Source organism: Ranitomeya imitator, chromosome 8 (assembly GCF_032444005.1).
Source record: "Ranitomeya imitator isolate aRanImi1 chromosome 8, aRanImi1.pri, whole genome shotgun sequence".
NCBI classification, from domain to species: domain Eukaryota; kingdom Metazoa; phylum Chordata; class Amphibia; order Anura; family Dendrobatidae; genus Ranitomeya; species Ranitomeya imitator.
In genome coordinates, this window is record NC_091289.1 from 98,011,626 (window position 1) to 98,038,635 (window position 27,010).

General features: G+C 47.6%; 1 protein-coding gene across 2 annotated transcripts in view; it reads right to left on the reverse strand.

The window, feature by feature from the left end:
• DDR2 (discoidin domain receptor tyrosine kinase 2) overlaps positions 1 to 27,010 on the reverse strand; it is a 522,895-nt gene that overhangs the window by 393,076 nt on the left and 102,809 nt on the right. The window lies entirely within an intron of this gene.

Here is a 27,010-nt window from a genome sequence, read left to right on the forward strand (position 1 = left end):
CTTGGCCAGATTTCTTTTATTCTCCCTGAAAAAAAATAGTGGGAGATTAAGATTGGCACTTCTGCTTCAGTGCCACTCCTGTGTGTGCCACCTGTCTCAAATTTTGTGCCACATTAAACCTAGTGTGTAATACTGGGCCAGATTTCTTTTAAATTCTCCCTGAAAAAAAAATAGTGGGAGAGTAAGATTGGCAATTCTGCCTCATTGCTAGTGCTGTGTGTGGCATCTGTCTCTAATTTTGTGCCACAGAACGTATACTGTATAAGAGTGGGCCACATTTCTTCAATATTCTCCCAGAAAAAATAAAAAGGGGGAGATTTTTATTGGTCGTGTCTGCATCAGCGTCAGTCCTGTTAGTGGCATATCTGTCTGTCACTGAAGCTGTGTACTGTTATACATTGGGCCTGATTTTCCCTGCAGTCTCACCCACCTATAAAGGGATATATAAATCCAACAGAAGTTTGAGTTCACCTTGTAAGTTTTTTTTCAGTAACAAATACCGTTAGTTTGGTTACGTTTTTCAAACAATGAGGAAGTCTGGTGGAAGAGGTCGTGGCCGTGGGCGGTCATTGCCAGCTGGTAATGATGGAAGTGGTGGTGGAGCATCAGGTGGTCATGGGAAAAGCAATATAGCACCTAAGTCTCGAGTTGTTGAGCCAGGTTCGTCGTCTGGCTACACAAGGCCTCGAACGCTCCCTATTCTGGGAGTAGGAAAACCGCTTTTAAAGCCGGAGCAGCAAGAACAAGTTTTGGCTTTCCTTGCTGACTCAGCCTCTAGCTCTTTCGCCTCCTCTTATGAAACTGCTAAATGTAAAAGCAGCGCATCGTTAGTGGATGTTCACGGTCAGGGACAAGTCGCTTCCTTGTCTTCTTCACCAAGAACAACAGAGAAGGATGAGTCAGGTGACACAACGGGTTACTCCATGGAGCTCTTTACACATACCGTTCCTGGGTTAGAAAGTGAAACAGTTAACAGGCCAAGCCCATTACAAGTTGAATCAGACATGGAGTGCACAGATGCACAGCCACAGCCAGATTACTATGCTGTTCCTTTGACTCAGACCAGAACATTGCCCTCGCAGTGTACTGATCCAGAATCAGACCCTGATGAGACTATGGTGCCCCGTCACGAACGCTATACCACCGGCTTACAAGGTGAGATGAAGTTGCACACGAGATAGAAGAGGAGGTCATAGATGACCCAGTTGTTGACCCCGATTGGCAGCCATTGGGGGAACAGGGTGCAGGCAGCAGTAGCTCTGAAGCGGAGGAGGAGGAGCCGCAGAAGGCATCAACATCGCAACAGGTTCCATCTGCCAGGCCCGTATCTGGCCAAAAACGTGTGGCAAAACCAAAACCAGTTGTAGGACAGCATGGACATCCGGTTAAAGAAGCTCAGTCTGCAATGCCTGAAAAGGTATCGGATAGTAGAAGGAGTGCAGTCTGGCATTTTTTTAAACAACATCCAAATGATCAGCGCAAAGTCATCTGTCAAAAATGTTCAACTACCTTAAGCAGAGGTCAGAATCTTAAAATTCTAAATATTATTATTATTATTATTATTATACATTTTTATAGCGCCATTTATTCCATGGCGCTTTACATGTGAATACGGGGCAAATATAGACAAATACATTAAACATGAGCAGATAACAAGGCACACGAGTACATAAGGAGGGAGGACCCTGCCCGCGAGGGCTCACAGTCTGCAGGGGGTGGGTGAGGATACACTAGGAGAGGGAAGAGCTGGCTGTGCGGCTGTTCAGTAGGTTGAGGATCACTGCAGGCTGTAGGCTTGTCGGAAGAGATGAGTCTTCAGGTTCTTTTTGAAGGTTTCTATGGTAGGCGCAAGTCTGATGTGTTGGGGTAGAGAGTTCCAGAGTATGGGGGAAGCACGGGAGAAGTCTTGGATGCGGTTATGGGAAGAAGAGATGAGAGGGGAGTAGAGAAGGAGGTCTTGGGAGGACCGGAGGTCGCGTGTAGGTAGGTACCGGGAGACCATGTCACAGATGTATGGAGGAGACAGGTTGTGGATGGCTTTGTATGTCAGTGTGAGGGTTTTGAACTGGAGTCTCTGGGCGATAGGAAGCCAGTGAAGGGCTTGACACAGGGGAGAGGCTGGGGAATAGCGGGGGGACAGGTGGATTAGTCGGGCAGCAGAGTGTAGGATGGATTGGAGTGGTGCCAGAGTGCTAGAGGGGAGTCCAGAGAGTAGGAGGTTGCAGTAGTCGAGGCGGGAGATGATAAGGGCATGCACTAGCGTTTTTGCAGTGTTGCGGTCAAGGAAAGCACGGATCCGGGAAATATTTTTGAGTTTGAGACGACAGGAGGAGGCAAGGGCTTGGATATGTGGCTTGAAAGAGAGGGCAGAGTCGAGGATCACCCCGAGGCACCGGGCGTGTGGGACTGGGGATAGTGAGCAGCCATTGACATTGATGGATAGGTCTGGTGGAGGGGTAGAGTGAGATGGGGGAAAGATGATGAATTCTGTTTTGTCCATGTTCAGTTGTAGAAAGCGAGCAGAAAAGAAGGCTGAAATGGCAGACAGACAGTGCGGGATTTTGGTAAGCAAGGAGGAGAGGTCAGGTCCGGAGAGGTAGATCTGCGTATCGTCAGCGTAGAGATGGTACTGCATACCGTGGGATTCTATGAGCTGTCCCAGGCCGAAAGTGTAGATGGAGAAGAGTAGGGGTCCTAGAACAGAGCCTTGAGGAACACCGACTGACAAGGGGCGAAGTGAGGAGGTGGTGTGGGGGAGGGAGACACTGAATGTTCGGTCTGTCAGATATGACGAGATCCAGGAAAGGGCCAAGTCTGTGATGCCAAGGGATGAGAGGATTTGTAGCAAAAGGGAGTGGTCTACAGTGTCAAAGGCAGAAGACAAGTCCAGGAGAAGGAGGACAGAGTAGTGTCGCTTGCTCCTGGCAGTTAGTAGGTCATTGGTGACTTTAGTTAGGGCAGTTTCAGTTGAGTGATGGGAACGGAAGCCTGATTGTAACCGATCAAAGAGGGAGCAGGAGGAGAAGTGGGAGGACAGTTCAAGATGGACGTGTTGCTCCAGCAATTTGGAGGCATAAGGGAGAAGAGATATCGGGCGATAGCTAGACACAGAGGATGGGTCGAGGGAGGGCTTTTTGAGGATGGGTGTGATCTTGGCATGCTTGAAGGATGAGGGAAAGACACCTGTTGTGAGTGAGAGGTTGAAGAGGTGCGTTAGGGTTGGGATGAAGACCGTGGAAAGGTTAGGGATGAGGTGGGATGGGAGCGGGTCAAGCGTGCAGGTGGTGAGGTGTGATCTTGACAGGAGGGTGGAGAGCTGATCTTCTGTCATGGTGGAGAAGCTGGTTTTGGAGGAGCAGGGTTGAGCAGCTAAGAGGGTCAGTGGGCGCTGTGGGCCAAAGCTTTCTCTGATCGTATCGATCTTCTGTTTAAAGAAAGAGGCGAAGTCATCAGCAGAAATGAGGGGGGAAGGAGGAGGTGCGGGGGGACGGAGTAGAGAATTGAAAGTGTTGAAAAGCTGTTTAGGGTTGTGGGACAGGGAGGATATGAGGGATGAGAAGTAAGTTTGTTTTGCGGCAGTGAGCGCAGACTTGAAGCTGGCGAGGGACTGCTTGTATGCAGTGAAGTGGTCGGCAGAGTGGGATCGCTTCCATCTCCGCTCAGCAATCCTGGAAGCCCGTCTCAATTCTTTGGTCAGGCTGGTCAGCCAGGGCTGCCTGTTAATTGTACGAGTTTTACTATGCATGAGTGGGGCGGCCGAATCGAGTGTTGTTGTTATTGTGGTGTTATAAAAAGTGGCAGCAGCATCTGTGTCATGAAGGGAAGCTATGTCTGTGAGAGGGAGAAGGGACTCAGAGAGTGATTGTAAGTTGAGATGTTTGAGATTTCGGCGAGGGTGAGTGAGTTTGTGGAGTGGGGGTTGCACACTAGGAGAGGAGAGGGACGAGAATGTCAGTAGGTTGTGGTCAGACAGGGGGAGGGGTGTGTTAGTGAGGTTAGTAAGGGAGCAGAGGCGGGTGAAGATGAGGTCCAGCGTGTGGCCATCTTTGTGAGTGGCCTCAGAGGACCATTGAGTGAGGCCAAAGGAGGCAGTCAGTGATAAAAGTTTAGAGGTAGCTGAGGTGAAAGTGTCAATGGGGACATTGAAATCACCCATGATGATAGTGGGGATGTCAACAGAGAGGAAATGAAGTAGCCAGGTGGTGAAGTGGTCGAGAAAGGTGGAGATGGCTAGTTCTGGGGGGCGGTAGATGACAGCCAGCTGGAGGTTGGAGGGGGTATAGATGCGGACAGAGTGCACCTCAAACGAGGGAAGAGTAGCGGAGGGTGGTAGCGGGATTGGAGTAAAGGAGCAGGTGTCGGACAGGAGCAAGCCAACTCCTCCACCGCGTTTGTTGCTGGGGCGAGGGGTGTGAGAGAGGTGGAATCCGCCATAGGAGAGCGCAGCTGGAGAGGCCGAGTCAGAGGGGGTGAGCCAGGTTTCAGTGAGGCCGAGGAAGGAGAGTTTGTTGGTGATGAAGAGGTCATGGATAAATGGCAGTTTGTTGCAGATGGAGCGTGCGTTCCATAGTGCTCCAAGTAGGGGGAGCGGGGGAGTGGGGGCTGGATGAATGGGTATGAGGTTGTCGTGGTTGGGAAAACGTGCGGAGGATCGTGGCAGGGGGTTAGAAACGAGTGTGGGGATGAATTGGGGAGGGCCGGGATTTGGGGATATGTCACCAGCAATGAGGAGTAACAGACAGATCATTAGAAGGTGGGAGCAGGATAGGACATGATGTGGCCGTGTGTGTCTGGAGAAAAAGGATTGTATGTGGAGGAACAGTTCTGAGGGGAAGGTGAGATGGCTGGGGAGTATGGAGGAAGAAATGACTAGTTCCTTACTAGGTGGAGTGATTGCAGGAGATTGTAAGAAGGAAAGTAGTATGGGGGTGAAAGAGAAAAGAAACCGAAACATTGTAGTGGTTAGTAGTCTGTTACCTTCCAGTCAATTCCAGTCCAATTCAGTCTAATTCAGAATCATAATTAAAAAGATGTAATTTAAAAGATGGAAGTTAAAAGATGATTTTCAGCAGACTGAGTCTATAGCAGACTCCTGCATGTGAATATATCCCCAGTTAAGGGCAATCAGGTGTGAATGAGGGGGTGGCTGGGTATGGGAGACCAGATGTAGAGAGTTAAGCAAAGGTCATAAAGTGAGGGAGGGGTAAGACTGACCACTCAAAGAGATGCCAGGATCACACAATGAGATACATCAAAACAGGTCATGGAAACAAGCTCATAGGTGAGAAAGCATACTAAAAGGATTATATGTGCTGCACCAAGACACTCAGATCCAGGGGAAGCATAGAAAAGCCAGTGCAATATACAGAGACATTCAGAAGCCAGGGAGAGCTGGGTAAAGTCAGTGCATACCATGGAAAATCAATGCAGTATACAGAGATATTCTGGAGCCAGGGAGAGCTGGGTAAAGTCAGTGCATACCATGGAAAATCAATGCAGTATACAGAGATATTCTGGAGCCAGGGAGAGCTGGGTAAAGTCAGTGCATACCATGGAAAATCAATGCAGTATACAGAGATATTCTGGAGCCAGGGAGAGCTGGGTAAAGTCAGTGCATACCATGGAAAATCAATGCAGTATACAGAGATATTCTGGAGCCAGGGAGAGCTGGGTAAAGTCAGTGCATACCATGGAAAATCAATGCAGTATACAGAGATATTCTGGAGCCAGGGAGAGCTGGGTAAAGTCAGTGCATACCATGGAAAATCAATGCAGTATACAGAGATATTCTGGAGCCAGGGAGAGCTGGGTAAAGTCAGTGCATACCATGGAAAATCAATGCAGTATACAGAGATATTCTGGAGCCAGGGAGAGCTGGGTAAAGTCAGTGCATACCATGGAAAATCAATGCAGTATACAGAGATATTCTGGAGCCAGGGAGAGCTGGGTAAAGTCAGTGCATACCTGTGGGAAGAGGAGAACTAAATACAAGTTGCATGCGTAGACATTTAACTACCATGCATTTGCAAGCCTGGACTAACTACCAAACGTCCCTTAAGGTTGTAGCTCCCTCAGCCAATGAAGCTAGTCAGCAACGCTACATCCCTTCCCTCACTGTAAGCCCACCATTTCCCGCACCACCAGCAGTAAATGTGCAGGCTTCTTCGCCAGGCCAAAGCAGTCAGGGAATCACCAGTTTCGTAGTAGGAAACACTGCATGTAGGGCACCAGCAAGAATACCATCTCCAACCCTCTCTCAGTCTGCCATGTCCACCGGCACCCTCGCTAGTTCCACGATCTGCAGCTCTCCAGTCCAGCTCACCCTACATGAGACTCTCGTTAGGAAAAGGAAGTACTCATCCTCGCATCCGCGTACACAGGGTTTGAACGCCCACATTGCTAGACTAATCTCATTAGAGATGATGCCCTACCGGTTAGTTGAAAGCGAAGCTTTCAAAGCCCTGATGGACTACGCTGAACCACGCTACGAGCTACCCAGTCGACACTTCTTTTCGAGAAAAGCCATCCCAGCCCTCCACCAGAATGTAAAAGACCGCATCATCCATGCACTCAGGCAATCTGTGAGTACAAAGGTGCACCTGACAACAGATGCATGGACCAGTAGGCATGGCCAGGGACGTTACGTGTCCATCATGGCACACTGGGTTAATGTGGTGGATGCAGGGTCCACAGGGGACAGCAATATTGGGACAGTTCTGCCTAGCCCACGGTCTAGGAAACAATTGGCTGTAGGCGTTCGCCCCCCTCCTCCTACACCTACTCGTCCTCCTGCAGAAGCGAGAGCTCGTCCACAGACCGCAGTCGCACGAAAACTCCATCCGCAATTGCCACTGTTGAACACGAGGTGTCCCATTATGGAACAGCTAGTGGCAAGCGTCAGCAGGCTGTATTGGCAATGAAGTGTTTGGGCGACAACAGACACACCGCGGAAGTTCTGTCCGAGTTCTTGCAGCAAGAAACTCAGTCATGGCTGGGCACTGTACATCTTGAGGCAGGAAAGGTAGTGAGTGATAACGGAAGGAATTTTATGGCTGCCATAGCCCTTTCCCAGCTGAAACACATTCCTTGCCTGGCTCACACCTTAAACCTGGTGGTGCAGTGCTTCTTGAAAAGTTATCCGGGGTTACCCGACCTGCTCCTCAAAGTGCGCATATCCGCCGTTCTCCTGTACACTCCAGGCGTATGGAGAACCATCAGCGGTCTTTGATCCTTCCCCAGCATCGCCTAATCATCGACGTTGCAACAAGGTGGAACTCCACACTGCACATGCTTCAGAGACTGTGCGAACAGAGGCGTGCTGTTATGTATTAGTGGGAGGATACACATACACGGGCAGGCAGTTGGATGGCAGACATGGAGTTGTCAGGTGTGCAGTGGTCGAAGGTACAAGACCTGTGTCAAGTCCTTCAGTGTTTTGAGGAATGCACACGGCTGGTTAGTTGTTATGACCTGGTGGTCAGGACAACAATGGACCTGGTGGTTAAGAGCACACGGAATGACCTGATAGTTACTGATAATAAAGGACGAGCTCTGGGACGTGGGAACTCTGCTGACCGCAATCCCTAATCCTATCAAACACACTAGAAATAGCCGTGGATTGCGCCTAACGCTCCCTATGCAACTCGGCACAGCCTAAGGAACTAGCTAGCCCTGAAGATAGAAAAATAAAGCCTACCTTGCCTCAGAGAAATTCCCCAAAGGAAAAGGCAGCCCCCCACATATAATGACTGTGAGTAAAGATGAAAATACAAACACAGAGATGAAATAGATTTAGCAAAGTGAGGCCCGACTTACTGAACAGACCGAGGATAGGAAAGGTTACTTTGCGGTCAGCACAAAAACCTACAAAAAGACCACGCAGAGGGCGCAAAAAGACCCTCCGCACCGACTCACGGTGCGGAGGCGCTCCCTCTGCATCCCAGAGCTTCCAGCAAGCAAGAAAACAATAAAAATAGCAAGCTGGACAGAAAAATAGCAAACCAAAGAAATACAAGCTGGAACTTAGCTTCTGCTGGGAAGACAGGTAACAACAACGATCCAGGAGTGAACTAGACCAATACTGGAACATTGACAGGTGGCATGGAGCAAAGATCTAAGTGGAGTTAAATAGAGCAGCCAGCTAACGAATTAACCTCGTCACCTGAGGAGGAAACTCAGAAACACCCACCAGAGGAAGTCCATGGACAGAACCAGCCGAAGTACCATTCATGACCACAGGAGGGAGCCCGACAACAGAATTCACAACAGTACCCCCCACTTGAGGAGGGGTCACCGAACCCTCACCAGAGCCCCCAGGCCGACCAGGATGAGCCAAATGAAAGGCACGAACCAGATTGGCAGCATGAACATCAGAGGCAAAAACCCAGGAATTATCTTCCTGACCATAACCCTTCCACTTGATCAGGTACTGGAGTTTCCGTCTCGAAACACGAGAATCCATAATCTTCTCCACTACATACTCCAACTCCCCCTCAACCAACACCGGGGCAGGAGGATCAACGGATGGAACCACAGGCGCCACGTATCTCCGCAATAACGACCTATGGAACACATTATGGATGGCAAAAGAAGCAGGAAGGGCCAAACGAAATGACACAGGATTGATAACCTCAGAAATCTTATATGGACCAATGAAACGAGGCTTAAACTTAGGAGAGGAAACCTTCATAGGAACATAACGAGACAACAACCAAACCAAATCCCCAACACGAAGTCGGGGACCCACACAGCGCTGGCGGATAGCGAAACGTTGAGCCTTCTCCTGGGACAATGTCAAATTGTCCACCACATGAGTCCAAATCTGCTGCAACCTATCCACCACAGTATCTACACCAGGACAGTCCGAAGACTCAACCTGCCCTGAAGAGAAACGAGGATGGAAACCAGAATTGCAGAAAAACGGCGAAACCAAAGTAGCCGAGCTGGCCCGATTATTAAGGGCGAACTCAGCCAACGGCAAAAAGGACACCCAATCATCCTGATCAGCAGAAACAAAGCATCTCAGATATGTTTCCAAAGTTTGATTAGTTCGTTCGGTTTGGCCATTTGTCTGAGGATGGAAAGCCGAGGAAAAAGACAAATCAATGCCCATCCTTGCACAAAAGGATCGCCAAAACCTCGAAACAAACTGGGAACCTCTGTCAGAAACGCTGTTCTCCAGGATACCATGTAAACGAACCACATGCTGGAAAAATAATGGCACCAAATCAGAGGAGGAAGGCAATTTAGACAAAGGTACCAAATGGACCATCTTAGAAAAGCGATCACAAACCAACCCAATGACCGACATCTTTTGAGAGACGGGGAGATCCGAAATAAAATCCATAGAAATATGCGTCCAGGGCCTCTTCAGGACAGGCAAGGGCAAAAGCAACCCACTGGCACGAGAACAGCAGGGCTTAGCCCGAGCACAAGTCCCACAGGACTGCACAAAAGAACGCACATCCCGTGACAAAGACGGCCACCAAAAGGATCTAGCCACCAAATCTCTGGTACCAAAGATTCCAGGATGCCCAGCCAACACTGAACAATGAATCTCAGAGATGACTCTACTAGTCCATCTATCAGGGACAAACAGTTTCTCCGCTGGGCAACGGTCAGGTCTATCAGCCTGAAATTTTTGCAGCACCCGCCGCAAATCAGGGGAGATGGCAGACAAAATTACCCCCTCTTTGAGAATACCCGCCGGCTCAGGAACACCCGGAGAGTCAGGCACAAAACTCCTTGACAGGGCATCAGCCTTCACATTCTTAGAGCCCGGAAGGTATGAAACCACAAAATCAAAACGGGAGAAAAATAACGACCATCGAGCCTGTCTCGGATTCAACCGTTTGGCAGACTCAAGATAAGTCAAATTCTTGTGATCTGTCAAGACCACCACGCGATGCTTGGCTCCTTCAAGCCAATGACGCCACTCCTCGAATGCCCACTTCATGGCCAACAACTCACGATTACCAACATCATAATTACGCTCAGCAGGCGAAAACTTTCTAGAAAAGAAAGCACATGGCTTCATCACCGAGCCATCAGAATTTCTTTGCGACAAAACAGCCCCTGCTCCAATCTCAGAAGCATCAACCTCAACCTGAAACGGGAGCGAAACATCTGGCTGGCACAACACAGGGGCAGAAGAAAAACGACGCTTCAACTCCTGAAAAGCCTCTACAGCTGCAGAAGACCAATTGACCACATCAGCACCCTTCTTGGTCAAATCAGTTAACGGTTTAGCAACAGTAGAAAAATTAGCAATGAAGCGCCGATAAAAATTAGCAAAGCCCAGGAACTTTTGCAGGCTCTTCACAGATGTCGGTTGAGTCCAATCGTAAATGGCCTGGACTTTAACAGGGTCCATCTCGATAGTAGAAGGGGAAAAAATGAACCCCAAAAATGAAACCTTCTGAACTCCAAAGAGACACTTTGACCCCTTCACAAACAAGGAATTCGCACGAAGGACCTGGAACACCATTCTGACCTGCTTCACATGAGACTCCCAATCATCCGAAAAGATAATAAAGGACGAGCTCTGGGACGTGGGAACTCTGCTGATTGCAATCCCTAATCCTATCAAACACACTAGAAATAGCCGTGGGTTGCGCCTAACGCTCCCTATGCAACTCGGCACAGCCTAAGGAACTAGCCAGCCCTGAAGATAGAAAAATAAAGCCTACCTTGCCTCAGAGAAATTCCCCAAAGGAAAAGGCAGCCCCCCACATATAATGACTGTGAGTAAAGATGAAAATACAAATACAGAGATGAAATAGATTTAGCAAAGTGAGGCCCGACTTACTGAACAGACCGAGGATAGGAAAGGTTACTTTGCGGTCAGCACAAAAACCTACAAAAAGACCACGCAGAGGGCGCAAAAAGACCCTCCGCACCGACTCACGGTGCGGAGGCGCTCCCTCTGCGTCCCAGAGCTTCCAGCAAGCAAGACAACAATAAAAATAGCAAGCTGGACAGAAAAATAGCAAACCAAAGAAATACAAGCTGGAACTTAGCTTCTGCTGGGAAGACAGGTAACAACAACGATCCAGGAGTGAACTAGACCAATACTGGAACATTGACAGGTGGCATGGAGCAAAGATCTAAGTGGAGTTAAATAGAGCAGCCAGCTAACGAATTAACCTCGTCACCTGAGGAGGAAACTCAGAAACACCCACCAGAGGAAGTCCATGGACAGAAGCAGCCGAAGTACCATTCATGACCACAGGAGGGAGCCCGAAAACAGAATTCACAACAGTTAGTGCAGACAATGCCATAATAAGCATGAGCATCCCCCTAATGCGTCTGCTGATGCAAAGTTTGACGCACATAAAGGAGCAGGTGTTTGCAGCCGAGGAAGAGGATAGCCTTGATGACAGTCAGCCATTGTCTTGTCAGGGCAATCTACAGGACGAGGTAGCGGGCAAAGAGGAGGAGGACGAGGAGGATGATGGGGATGAGTATTTTTTGAATGAGGAAGCTTCTCCGGGGCCAATAGAAACTGGTGGCGTTGCAAGGCCGGTTCAGGTTTTTTGAGGGAGACAAGTGATGTAGATTTGCCTGAAACTGCCCCTCAACCCAGCACAACCGCAGATTTGACAACTGGAATTTTGGCCCACATGGCGGATTATGCCTTACGTATCCTCAAAAGTGACCCACGCATTATTAAAATGATGACCGATGACGATTACTTGTTGGCCTGCCTCCTTGATCCTCGCTATAAAGGCAAATTGCAAAATATCATGCCACATGAGAAACTCGAACAAATATTAGCAACCAAACAAGCAACTCTTGTAGACTGTTTGATTCAGGCATTCCCAGCACACAGCGCCGGTGATGGTTCTCACACGAGGTGCAGGGGGCAACAGGGCAGAGGTGTTAGAGGTGCACAAATCAGAAGTGGATGCAGGAGAAAGAAAGCGGCAGCACTCACCGATCTTCTAAGCAGGTTCCTTTATTGATGAAAATCTTCACGGCACGGGGGTGTCTATACAGAAGAATGTGGGAGCAGAACGACGGCCGTTTCGCGCCGGTCTGGCGCAAGCACCCGAGATCTGTGGGTCAGCTGTGGCTAATTAGCCTGGAGCGGACGCAGTCAGCTGCAGCGGTTGTGCGGTCAGCTGTGCTCTTTGAAGTTTACAAATCAGAAGTGGCGTTGGACAGAGGGGTTTTCTGACCAGGTTGTGGAGTGATTTCGCAATGACCGCAGACAGGACAGGTACTGCAGCATTAATTCAAAGTGACAGGAGACAACATTTGTCCAGTATGGTTACTAACTATTTTTCATCCCTTATCGATGTTCTCCCTCAACCGTCATTCCCATTTGACTACTGGGCATCCAAAATAGACACCTGGCCTCAATTGGCAGAATATGCATTGCAGGAGCTTGCTTGCCCAGCAGCTAGTGTGCTATCAGAAAGAGTATTCAGTGCTGCTGGTTCAATATTGACCGAAAAAAGGACTCGTCTGGCTACCCAAAATGTTGATGATCTAACCTTCATTAAAATGAACCACTCATGGATTTCGAATTGTTTTGCCCCACCTTTCCCGGCTGACACCCAGCTTTCCTATAAAAAGGTCTCGGTTGTGGACTGGTCTTACTGACTGTTCCAATCTCTTAATTTGCAGCAGCTGTTTGTCCAGCATACAACATGTTTACACCTCCCTAAATGGGCTAACTCACCCCACGGGGCCGTGGTCTCGCCACTTGGTGCAAGCACCCGTTTGTCTGAAGAGGTGGATGTGCCCTTTTTTGGTCGACGGTACTGCCACTGGGTCCCTCATAGTACAATAAAGTGTCTCTGGCGGTGGTGGCATGCAACCAACATCAGACACACCATTGTAACATGAGGGGCCCTGGGCCTGTACCGCCAGCCACAAGAGAGTTTCCCCCCCAGCTCAAACACAGTTCTACCACTTGCAAAATTATCTCTCACAGCTGCACCAATGTTTAGTCTATGCGCTGACATTCTTCAATGCCTGGCACTGACAATACCAATTTGTTGACATGTATGATGCTACTTAAAATAGTCAGGGTCAGTGTCCAATATTGACACCAGTAAATACTTAGCGCCAAATTACTATGTCTGAAACTCAGCAGAGGAGCCCACCCCTGTACCTAAGTATGCCACCCTTTTGTTTTTTGGTTTTGTTGTTTTGCGAGACATTAACATCTATTTATTTTTTGGGAGTACTAACTGTGTCAGACACTCCTTCCAATCGTCCTCCGCTTACACCAATGCTGCCTGTGTACCCCTTCAAGATAATTCAAACAGCATTGAGCCTAATTTTTTTTATTTTAGGCCTACTAAGTCTGTCTGCGGTCCCTCCTTCCAATTGTCCTCCGCTGACCACACTAATGCTGCCTGTATACCCCTGCAAGATAATTCAAACTGCTTTGAGCCTATTTTTTTAAAATTTTAGGCCTACTAAGTCTGTCCGCAGTCCCTCCTTCCATTTGTCCTCCGCTGAGCACACCAATGCTGACCGTGTACCCATGTAACTTTTTTCATCTTGCAGTGAGCCTACTTTGTGGTGTAAGGCCTTCTAGCAGTGTCTGTCTGCGCCACTTAATACAGCTGTCCTCCTCTAAAAAAAAAAAAAAAAAAAAGGCTGATTTTCAGCTTGTCAGAATTATAAAACTGCATTGGGGCCACAAGTTTCGTTGTGGTCTACAAACTGAGTCAAGGTGTTCTCTCTGTTGCCTCTCCTTCGCTTCTATCTTGAAGCTCTTGTTAAGTAGTTGTTGAAACAACACTGCATTAGGCCTACAAGTTGGGTCTGGGTTGTAGAGACGGTGTCTGCCGCTCCAAGGTGTTCTCCTGGTTGCCTTTCCTGAGCTTCAATCTTCAGGCTCTTGTTAAATAGTTTTTTAATCAAACAACTGCAGTGGGGCTACTAGTTTGGTTGGGTGTTATGATCCGGTGACCTTGGAGCTGCATGAGAACTTTCACTGGAGAAAGTGGCCACTATACTGACCGCAACCCTGAACTTAACACCACAACTAGATGTAGCCGTGGAGTGTACCTAACACACCTAGACACCTCATCACAGCCGGAGGACTAAATACCCCTAAAGATGGAAATCGGAATACTATCTTGCCTCAGAGAAAATCCCCAAAGGATAGACAGCCCTCCACAAATATTGGCGGTGAGTCGGAGAAGAAAAAACATACACAGGCAGAAAAAACAGGATTTAGCACAGGAAGCCACTCTAGCTAGATAGGACAGAATAGGACAGAGTTCTGTGCGGTTAGTATTAAAACCCTTCAAAAAATCCACAGCAGAATATACAAAAAACTTCCTACATCTAACTAAAGATGTAGGAGCGTATATCTGCAACTCCAGTGAAACCAACCAGACTGAGAAAACACAGACACAGTCTAATCTGGACAAAAGAAAAACAAACGAACAGTACTGAAAATAAGCACACTGCATGTGTGCCACAGGACAAGAAACAGACACTTATCTTTGCTGAACTGGCAGATAAGCAGGAGAGGCCAGGCAGAGATCCAACACTTCCAAAGAAACATTGACAACTGGCAAGGGCTAAAGGATCCTGCACACCTAATTATCCCAGTCAGAATTGTAATTATCCGATACACCTGGCCAGGACTGCGAGTCAGAGAACTGCATTCCCACCAACAACCAGTGGAGGGAACCCAAGAGCAGAATTCACAACAGTACCCCCCCCCTTGAGGAGGGGTCACCGAACCCTCACCAGGGCCCCTAGGACAATCAGGACGAGCCAGATGAAAGGCACGGACCAAATCAGCAACATGGACATCAGAGGCAAAAACCCAAGAAATATCCTCCTGGCCATAACCCTTCCATTTGACCAGGTACTGAAGCTTCCGCCTTGAAAAATGGGAATCCAAAATCTTCTCAACAACATATTCCAACTCCCCATCAACCAACACAGGGGCCGGAGGATCAGCAGAGAGAACAACGGGCTCCACATATTTCCGCAACAAAGATCTATGGAAGACATTATGGATAGCAAAAGAGGCCGGAAGCGCCAGTCGAAAAGACATCGGATTAATAATCTCAGAAATCTTATAAGGACCAATAAACCGAGGTTTAAACTTAGGAGAAGAAACCTTCATAGGAACATTACGGGAAGACAACCAGACCAGATCCCCAACCCGAAGCCGGGAACCAACACACCGATGACGATTAGGAAAACATTGAGCCTCCTCTTGAGACAACACCAACTTGTCCACCACATGAGCCCAAATCTGGTGCATCCTGTCCACCACAGAATCCACACCAAGAACATTCAGAAGGCTCAACCTGCCCAGAAGAAAAACGAGGATGAAAACCAAAATTACAAAAGAAAGGCGAAACCAAAGTAGCCGAACTAGCCCGATTATTAAGGGCAAACTCAGCCAATGGCAAGAAGGCCACCCAATCATCCTGATCAGCAGACACAAAGCATCTCAAATATGTCTCCAAGGTCTGATTAATACGCTCGGTCTGGCCATTTGTCTGAGGATGAAATGCAGAAGAAAAAGACAAATCAATGCCCAGCCTAGCACAAAAGGCCTGCCAAAACCTAGAAACAAACTGGGAACCTCTATCAGACACAATATTCTCTGGAATGCCATGCAAACGAACCACATGCTGAAAGAACAACGGAACCAAATCAGAAGAGGAAGGCAATTTAGGTAAGGGCAACAAATGATCGATCTTAGAGAACCGGTCACAAACAACCCAGATAACAGACATCCTCTGGGAGACCGGAAGATCAGACCCACTAGCACGGGAGCAACAAGGCTTGGCCCGCGCACAAGTCCCACAGGACTGCTCAAAAGAACACACATCACGTGACAATGAAGGCCACCGAAAGGACCTACCAACCAAATCTCTGGTACCAAAAATGCCAGGATGACTGGCCAACACGGAACAGTGAACCTCAGAAATCACTCTACTAGTCCATCTGTCAGGAACAAACAATTTCCCCACAGGACAGCGGTCAGGTTTGTCAACCTGAAATTCCTGAAGAACCCGTCGTAAATCAGGGGAAATGGCAGAAAGGACCACCCCCTCTTTCAGAATACCGACCGGCTCTAAGACCTCAGGAGAATCAGGCAAAAAACTCCTAGAGAGGGCATCAGCCTTAATATTCTTAGAACCCGGAAGGTACGAGACCACAAAATCAAACTGGGAAAAAAACAAGGACCATCGAGCCTGTCTAGGATTCAGCCGTTCAGCAGACTCGAGGTAAATCAAATTCTTATGATCGGTCAAGACCAGAATACGGTGCTTAGCTCCCTCAAGCCAATGTCGCCACTCCTCAAACGCCCACATCATAGCCAACAACTCCCGATTGCCGACATCATAATTGCGTTCAGCAGGCGAAAACTTACGGGAAAAGAAGGCACACGGTTTCATTAAGGAACCAACAGGATCCCTCTGAGACAAAACGGTCCCTGCCCCAATCTCAGAAGCGTCAACCTCAACCTGAAATGGAAGAGAAACATCCGGTTGGCGCAACACTGGAGCAGAAGTAAATCGATGTTTAAGCTCCTGAAAGGCAGAGACAGCCGCAGAGGACCAATTCGCCACATCAGCGCCCTTCTTCGTCAAATCGGTCAAGGGTTTAACCACGCTTGAAAAATTAGCAGTGAAACGGCGATAAAAATTTGCAAAACCCAAAAATTTCTGAAGGCTCTTCACGGATGTGGGCTGAATCCAATCATGAATGGCCTGAACTTTAACCGGATCCATCTCTATAGACGAAGGAGAAAAAATGAAGCCCAAAAAAGAGACTTTCTGCACCCCAAAGAGACACTTAGACCCTTTCACAAACAGGGCATTGTCACGAAGGATCTGAGATACCATCCTGACCTGTTGCACATGAGACTCCCAATCATCGGAAAAAATTAAAATATCGTCCAAATATACAATCAAGAATTTATCAAGATAAGTCCGGAAGATATCATGCATGAAGGACTGAAAAACAGATGGAGCATTAGAGAGTCCGAATGGCATCACAAGGTATTCAAAATGGCCTTCGGGCGTGTTAAACGCAGTTTTCCATTCATCACCCTGCTTAATACGAACGAGATTATATGCCCCTCGAAGGTCAATCTTGGTAAACCAACTAACTCCCTTAATCCTAGCAAACATATCAGAAAGTAACGGTAAAGGGTATTGAAACTTGACCGTGATTTTATTCAAGAGGCGATAATCTATACAGGGTCTCAAGGAACCATCTTTTTTAGCAACAAAAAAGAACCCCGCTCCCAACGGTGAAGAAGATGGCCGAATATGCCCTTTCTTCAAAGACTCCTTAATATAGCTCCGCATGGCGGTATGTTCAGGCACAGATAGATTAAAAAGTCGACCCTTAGGAAACTTACAGCCTGAAATCAAGTCAATAGCACAATCACAGTCCCTGTGCGGAGGAAGAAAACTGGACTTGGGCTCATCGAATACATCCTGAAAATCAGACAAAAACTCTGGAATCTCAGAAGGTGAAGAAGAGGAGATTGACATCAAAGAAACATCATTATGAACCCCCTGACAACCCCAAATAGTGACAGACATGGACTTCCAGTCCAACACAGGATTATGTGCCTGCAACCATGGAAAACCCAGCACGATAACTGTTGTGAATTCTTTTATCGAACTCCCTCCTGTGGTCATGAATGGTACTTCGGCGAGTTCTGTCCATGGACTCCCTCTGGTGGCTGTGAGTGGAGCTGCTGCTTCTGAGGTTCCTTCCACAGGTGACTTAGTTTATTCTTTGGCTGGCTGCTCTATTTAACTCCACTCAGATCGTTACTCCATGCCAGCTGTCAATGTTCTTGTACTGGTTCAGTTCGCTCTTGGATCTTTCTGGTGACCTGTCTACTCCAGCAGAAGCTAAGTCCCTGCTAGTTAATTATTTGTTCATTGTTTTCTTGTCCAGCTTGTTATCATGATTTTGCCTTGCTAGCTGGAAGCTCTGGGATGCAGAGTGGCACCTCTTATGAACAGGTAATTCAGAACCACAATGGACCTTGAAGTTCAGAGCACACAAGGTGACCTGACATTTACCAAAAACATAGGACGAGCTCTGAGACGTGGAAACTCTGCTGACCGCAATCCCTAATCCTATCACACCACACTAGAGGTAGCCGTGGATTTCGCCTAACGCTCCCTATGCAACTGGGCACAGCCTGAGAAACTAACTAGCCCTGAAGATAGAAAAATAAGCCTACCTTGCCTCAGAGAAATTCCCCAAAGGAAAAGGCAGCCCCCCACATATAATGACTGTGAGTAAAGATGAAATACAAACACAGAGATGAAATAGATTTAGCAAAGTGAGGCCCGACTTACTGAATAGACCGAGGATAGGAAAGATAGCTTTGCGGTCAACACAAAAACCTACAAACAACCACGCAGAGGCGCAAAAAGACCCTCCGCGCCGACTAACGGTACGGAGGTGCTCCCTCTGCGTCTCAGAGCTTCCAGCAAGCAAGAAAAACCAATATAGCAAGCTGGACAGAAAATATAGCAAACAAAAATAACACAAGCAGAACTTAGCTTATGCAGGATAGAGAGGCCACAGGAACGATCCAGGAGGAAGCAAGACCAATACTAGAACATTGACTGGAGGCCAGGATCAAAGCACCAGGTGGAGTTAAATAGAGCAGCACCTAACGACTTAACCTCATCACCTGAGGAAGGAAACTCAGAAGCCGCAGTACCACTCTCATCCACCAAAGGAAGCTTATAGACAGAACCAGCCGCAGTACCACTCACGACCACAGGAGGGAGCTTGGCCACAGAATTCACAACAGTACCCCCCCCTTGAGGAGGGGTCACGAACCCTCACCAGAGCCCCCAGGCCGACCAGGATGAGCCACATGAAAGGCACGAACCAGATCGGCAGCATGGACATCAGAGGCAAAGACCCAGGAATTATCTTCCTGACCATTACCTTTCCACTTAACCAGATACTGGAGTTTCCGTCTCGAAACACGAGAATCCAAAATCTTCTCCACAATATACTCCAATTCCCCTTCAACCAAAACCGGAGCAGGAGGATCAATAGATGGAACCACAGGTGCCACGTATCTCCGCAACAATGACCTATGGAACACGTTATGGATGGAAAAAGAAGCCGGAAGAGTCAAACGAAAAGACACAGGATTAAGAACCTCAGAAATCCTATATGGACCAATGAAACGAGGCTTAAATTTAGGAGAGGAAACCTTCATAGGAATATAACGAGATGACAACCAAACCAAATCCCCAACACGAAGTCGGGGACCCACACAGCGCCTGCGGTTAGCGAAACGTTGAGCCTTCTCCTGGGACAAAGTCAGATTGTCCACTACATGAGTCCAAATCTGCTGCAACCTATCCACCACAGTATCCACACCAGGACAGTCTGAAGACTCAACCTGCCCTGAAGAGAAACGAGGGTGGAACCCAGAATTGCAGAAAAACGGCAAAACCAAAGTAGCCGAGCTGGCCCGATTATTAAGGGCGAACTCAGCCAAAGGCAAAAAGGACACCCAATCATCCTGATCAGCAGAAACAAAACATCTCAGATATGTTTCCAAGGTTTGATTGGTTCGTTCAGTCTGGCCATTTGTCTGAGGATGGAAAGCCGAGGAAAAAGACAAATCAATGCCCATCCTAGCACAAAAGGCTCGCCAAAACCTCGAAACAAACTGGGAACCTCTGTCAGAAACGATGTTCTCTGGAATGCCATGTAAACGAACCACATGCTGAAAAAACAATGGCACCAAATCAGAGGAGGAAGGCAATTTAGACAAGGGCACCAAATGGACCATCTTAGAGAAGCGATCACAAACCACCCAAATGACCGACATTCTTTGAGAGACGGGGAGATCCGAAATAAAATCCATAGAGATATGCGTCCAAGGCCTCTTCGGGACCGGCAAGGGCAAAAGCAACCCACTGGCACGAGAACAGCAGGGCTTAGCCCGAGCACAAATCCCACAGGACTGCACAAAAGAATGCACATCCCGCGACAGAGACGGCCACCAAAAGGATCTAGCCACCAAATCTCTTGTACCAAAGATTCCAGGATGACCAGCCAACACCGAACAATGAACATCAGAGATAACTTTATTCGTCCACCTATCAGGGACAAACAGTTTCTCCGCTGGGCAACGGTCAGGTCTATTAGCCTGAAATTTTTGCAGCACCCGCCGCAAATAAGGGGAGATGGCAGACAAAATTACCCCCTCTTTGAGAATACCCGCCGGCTCAGACAAACCCGGAGAATCGGGCACAAAACTCCTAGACAGGGCATCCGCCTTCACATTTTTAGAGCCCGGAAGGTACGAAACCACAAAGTCAAAATGGGAGAAAAACAGCGACCAACGAGCCTGTCTAGGATTCAACCGTTTGGCAGACTCGAGATAAGTCAAGTTTTTGTGATCAGTCAAGACCACCACGCGATGCTTAGCTCCTTCAAGCCAATGACGCCACGCCTCGAATGCCCACTTCATGGCTAGCAACTCTCGATTGCCAACATCATAATTTCGCTCAGCAGGCGAAAATTTCCTGGAAAAGAAGGCGCATGGTTTCATCACCGAGCAATCAGAACTTCTCTGCGACAAAACAGCCCCTGCTCCAATTTCGGAAGCATCAACCTCGACCTGGAACGGAAGCGAAACATCTGGTTGGCACAACACAGGGGCAGAAGAAAAATGACGCTTCAGCTCCTGAAAAGCTTCCACAGCAGCAGAAGACCAATTGACCACATCAGCACCCTTCTTGGTTAAATCAGTCAACGGTTTAGCAATGCTAGAAAAATTAGCGATGAAGCGACGATAAAAATTAGCAAAGCCCAGGAACTTCTGCAGACTCTTAAGAGATGTTGGCTGTGTCCAATCATAAATGGCCTGAACTTTAACAGGGTCCATCTCGATAGTAGAAGGAGAAAAAATGAACCCCAAAAATGAAATCTTCTGAACACCAAAGAGACACTTTGACCCCTTCACAAACAAAGAATTAGCACGCAGGACCTGGAACACCATTCTGACCTTCTTCACATGAGACTCCCAATCATCTGAGAAGACCAAAATATCATCCAAGTATACAATCAGGAATTTATCCAGGTACTCTCGGAAGATGTCATGCATAAAGGACTGAAACACTGATGGAGCATTAGAAAGTCCGAATGGCATAACCAGGTACTCAAAATGGCCTTCGGGCGTATTAAATGCTGTTTTCCATTCATAGCCCCGTTTGATACACACAAGATTATACGCACCACGAAGATCTATCTTGGTGAACCAACTAGCCCCCTTAATCCGAGCAAACAAATCAGACAGCAGCGGCAAGGGGTACTGAAATTTGACCGTAATTTTATTTAGAAGGCGGTAATCAATACAAGGTCTCAGCGAACCATCCTTCTTGGCCACAAAAAAGAAACCCGCTCCCAATGGCGACGATGACGGGCGAATATGACCCTTCTCCAAAGACTCCTTCACGTAACTCCGCATAGCGGCGTGCTCAGGTACAGATAAATTAAACAGTCGACCCTTAGGAAACTTACTACCAGGAATCAAATCGATAGCACAATCACAATCCCTATGCGGAGGTAGGGCATTGGACTTGGGCTCATCGAATACATCCCGGTAATCAGACAAGAACTCTGGGACCTCAGAAGGGGTGGATGATGAGATAGACAGAAATGGAACATCACCATGTACCCCCTGACAACCCCAGCTGGACACAGACATAGATTTCCAATCTAATACTGGGTTATGGACTTATAGCCATGGCAACCCCAACACGACCACATCATGCAGATTATGCAACACCAGAAAGCGAATATCCTCCTGGTGCGCAGGAGCCATGCACATGGTCAGCTGGGTCCAATACTGAGGCTTATTCTTGGCCAAAGGCGAACCGCTTAGTGCGCTTAGGACAATCGGAGATAGCATGAGTGGAATCACCACAGTAGAAACACAGCCCATTCTGACGTCTGTGTTCTTGCCTTTTAGCTCTGGTCAAAGTCCTATCGCACTGCATAGGCTCAGGTTTATGCTCAGATAATACCGCCAAATGGTGCACAGATTTACGCTCGCGCAAGCGTCGACCGATCTGAATGGCCAAAGACATAGACTCATTCAGACCAGCAGGCATATGAAATCCCACCATGACATCCTTAAGGGCTTCAGAGAGACCCTTTCTGAAAATAGCTGCCAGCGCACATTCATTCCATTGAGTGAGCACGGACCACTTTCTAAACTTCTGACAATAAATCTCTATCTCATCCAGACCCTGACACAGAGCCAGCAAATTTTTCTCTGCCTGATCCACTGAATTAGGTTCGTCGTACAGCAATCCGAGCGCCAGAAAAAAAGCATCAACATTACACAATGCAGGATCTCCTGGCGCAAGGGAAAATGCCCAGTCTTGAGGGTCGCCACGTAATAAAGAAATAATGATTTTAACTTGTTGAACTGGGTCACCAGAGGAGCGGGGTTTCAAAGCCAGAAACAGTTTACAATTATTTTTAAAATTCAAAAACTTAGCTCTATCTCCAGAAAATAACTCAGGAATAGGAATTTTAGGTTCTTACATAGGATTCTGAACCACTAAATCTTGAATGTTCTGTACTCTTATAGTGAGATTATCCATCAAAAAGGACAGACCCTGAATGTCCATGTCCACACCTGTGTTCTGAACCACCCTGATGTAAAGGGGAAAAGAAAGACAGAACACAGTGCAAAGAAAAAAAAATGGTCTCAGAACTTCTCTTTTCCCTCTATTGAGAAGCATTAGTACTTTGGGCCTCCAGTACTGTTATGAACAGGTAATTCAGAACCACAATGGACCTTGAAGTTCAGAGCACACAAGGTGACCTGACATTTACCAAAAACATAGGACGAGCTCTGAGACGTGGAAACTCTGCTGACCGCAATCCCTAATCCTAACACACCACACTAGAGGTAGCCGTGGATTGCGCCTAACGCTCCCTATGCAACTCGGCACAGCCTGAGAAACTAACTAGCCCTGAAGATAGAAAAACAAGCCTACCTTGCCTCAGAGAAATTCCCCAAAGGAAAAGGCAGCCCCCCACATATAATGACTGTGAGTAAAGATGAAATACAAACACAGAGATGAAATAGATTTAGCAAAGTGAGGCCCGACTTACTGAATAGACCGAGGATAGGAAAGATAGCTTTGCGGTCAACACAAAAACCTACAAACAACCACGCAGAGGGGCAAAAAGACCCTCCGCACCGACTAACGGAACGGAGGTGCTCCCTCTGCGTCTCAGAGCTTCCAGCAAGCAAGAAAAACCAATATAGCAAGCTGGACAGAAAATATAGCAAACAAAAATAACACAAGCAGAACTTAGCTTATGCAGGATAGAGAGGCCACAGGAACGATCCAGAAGGAAGCAAGACCAATACTTTAGGGATGGTATTCCCTTCATATCTGTATGCCTGATGTGGGCTGGTGGGGATCCGCTGCGATGGTTACGCTCCCGTGTCTAGGCCGTGGGATGGGCTCCTTGTGATATCGCCCTGGCTGGGACGCGCCTGCGCATCACCGCGGTTGTTCCCCTTATACTCGTCGCCAGTGCACTATACGACTGACATGGTGGCGCCTGCGCATTGGGATGCGTGGATGGGCGGACGCTCCGGATCGACGGCGGTGTCTGGTCCTTGATGTGGTGCGCCTGCGCGCCTATGAGGCACCTGTGTTCGGGTGCTAAGTGCGCGTTATGTCTTATGGGCTGGTCCTCGCTGGGGTCAGGGTTGTCGGTTCACTCCGGCACCTATGCGCCTGCGTGGCTTTAGGCGGTCTAGCCTTGGGCGGCAGTGACCCGGATGTTATATGGAGGATTATGTGGGCTTAGAGCGGTGTCTATTGGGTGACCTTTGTGGAACTATCTGTATTGGAAGATGTTATTGGGTGCTCTTCTTCCCTGATACCGCGCACCGGGACTGGACGCTGCGATTGGCTAGGTGTTTCCATGGAGATGGACATACAGGAAGGAGCGACGCAAGAATCCAGGATGAACATAAGAAGATTTCCTCGTATATGCGGCGTTATGTGATTTATTTTATGGTTTAAGGTTTTATATTTGTGACACTTATGTATGTTGGGTACTGATGTCTGTTTTTTCCATGAGACTTTATGTTTTATGTGGGGGGCGGCGTTGGATAGTGATTGGTGCACTGTGAGGCACCTATACTATTTAAGATGGCTGCCCATGCTGTATTGTATGCTTAACAAAGACCGTATATCGGTCGAAACGTTGCTGTATTATGGCTGAATAAACTACTTTTTCAAGATTTCTACACCCGGATGGAGCGCTGTTCATTCTACTTCTCTTGGTTTATTATATCCGGGACGGTTCCCTGGATGTGTACGGGCGCCCCAGGACTGCGAGTGCTGTCAGTTGTTTGATTTTTCTACTGGACTATTGGAACCTGGACTGACGTGCACCCTGGACATTATTATGGAGGCAAGTGCCATTCTAGAGGTGGGTGATCTAGAGAATGCCATGTTTTTCTCATATACTGACGATGATGCTGCACGTATTTTATCTGGGTCGAACTCGGACACTGCCTTTCTGAGCACACCGACGTCTGATATGCTTAGGAGAAAATGGGAGAATGAGAGGAGAAGGCTAATCTCTCTAGAACTCCACGTTGTGACCCTGACTGAATATTATAAGATACGGAGGATTCCAAAGGGGCTTCGGCCACACCTGAGACCAACCCTGCTACCGGACAATGTGCAATTCTGCATGAGGTTTGAGTCAATCTCTAATAAATACGCTTTTGATATAATGCTCCTAAATATCGAATTTTTGAAGAAGGAGATGGAACTGATTAAAAAAAGCGTGAGTGATCTTGAGGTACAGATCGTAGCACAGTTGACAGCACAAGTCTGGGGTCCCCTTAAAACCAAGATCGAGGATAATCTCGTGAAGTTTAGGAACGAGATTGAGACCACAAAAAGAAATAAGTGGTTTCAGGATGCGGAGGACTATAAAGTGGGCCGGGTCTTCGCCTGGCAGATAAAACCTAACCAGAATCCCGGTAATGGGCGTGGTAGATCTATGACCCAAAAGAAGTACAAGAGACAACAGGGGAGGAAGCATTCTAATTTTGGCTTCACAACGGCGGAATCAGACTCTACGGATGAATCTACAGCGGTCGGCAGTACCAGATCAACCCGTTTTTTGGGGAAAGGACCAGTGGACAAAACCACCCCAGAAGGCGTGGTCGCCGAGGTGGTCAGAGGCACAGGAAACAAAGGTGCTTCGAAGGAACAGCGTCAAGTACGCAATACCACGATGAGGACGAGGAACACGAGGGAGATTCAGTGACTGATGACAGACTGGTGGTAAATATTTCATCTGTTGAATTATCACAGGTAGAACTCAAAGTACTGTCTAAGGGCCTATCTTTCTGTCCATCGAATGGTCCGGACTGGTTTAATATTGAGGTTGATTTACAAGCCTTTTATAGGAGATTGAGGTTGGCATCTTTTTTTTCCAACAAGGTCACGGAAAGTAATACTGTAGTTGAGGAGTCAACTAGTAGATTTTCATTACAGCAAGTGGGACTTTACAATAAAAGTAAATTTCAACCACCAAATAGGGACCATTTTGTGGAGTCCTATATTGAGCTTGTACAAAGGGACATTGATAAGATCAGAACTACCTTTAAACCTAGTCCTAGATATAACATGACCTTGCTGGAAAAATCAACCCTCGATAAACAAGCGAAAAATGCTGCATTAACCATCAAACCAGCCGATAAAGGTGGGGCGGTGGTAGTTATGGATACAGACAAGTATAAGGCAGAGATCCGTAGACAGCTGAGTGACCACCTGGTATATGAGAAACTGTCATCTAATCCCACCCCTCGACTCCAGAGGGAGTTACAACTTGTGGTCAGTGATTCACTTGCCACGGGACTCATTGACCACAAGTTGTTTGAATATTTGATAGTCGACGCACCTGTAGTACCAGTCATTTACACACTACCAAAAATTCATAAAGATCTATATGACCCGCCCCGTCGTCCGATAGTTTCCGGGAGGGGTTCTTTATTCAACAAGACTGCGATTTTTCTGGATAAAGTGTTACGCCCCTTTGCTGTCAAAACAAGATCGTATATTAGAGACACTAGTGATTTCCTTGGTAAAATTCGTGATATTACAGTCTCTGAATCCACTATTCTAGCCTCGTTCGATGTGACATCATTGTATACGTCCATTGAGCATGAGAAGGGTTTGGAAGCGGTGTCTTGTGCGCTATCGGGCTCTGACGTGGCACCGGAGTGTGCACAGCTTGTCCTTACGCTGCTGGAGTTCATCCTGAGGAGGAATTATTTCCTCTTTGGTGATGAATATTTCCAGCAGCGTAGGGGTACCGCCATGGGGTCCAATGTGGCCCCCACTTATGCCAACATTTATATGGCGGTATTCGAGGACAGGTTTGTGTACAGTTCCATCCTCTGGCGCCACGTCAGAGCCTGGTGGCGCTATATTGACGATATTTTTGTCGTATGGGACAGTGACCTGAAAGGACTGGAGGACTTCTGGGGTGAGATCATCAGTGTATACCCCGAACTACAATTTACGCTTACCCATTCTGTTACTCAGATACAGTTTCTGGACACTCTGGTCTATAAAGAGGAAGGAGTGTTGAGGACTGATATCTACATTAAGGGGACTGATAGAAACAGCCTTCTATTGTTTAACAGCAATCACCCCAGGAGAATGGTGGACTCCTTGCCATGGAGTCAACTTCTACGTGTTAGACGGATTGTATCGGATGATGAAAGGGTGGACTTACGTTTGGAGGAGATGTGTGGCAAATTTTTGAGGAGGGGTTACCCAAAGACGGTGGTGAATGACTTTAAGATGAGGGCCCGGGATACATCACGGGATAGTATTTATAATAGGCCACTGAATAGACAGCCATGTGAGCGTATCCCCTTCGTGTCCACCTATAATTCTGCCAGCAATCAAATTGGTCGGGTGTTGAAGAGACACTGGTC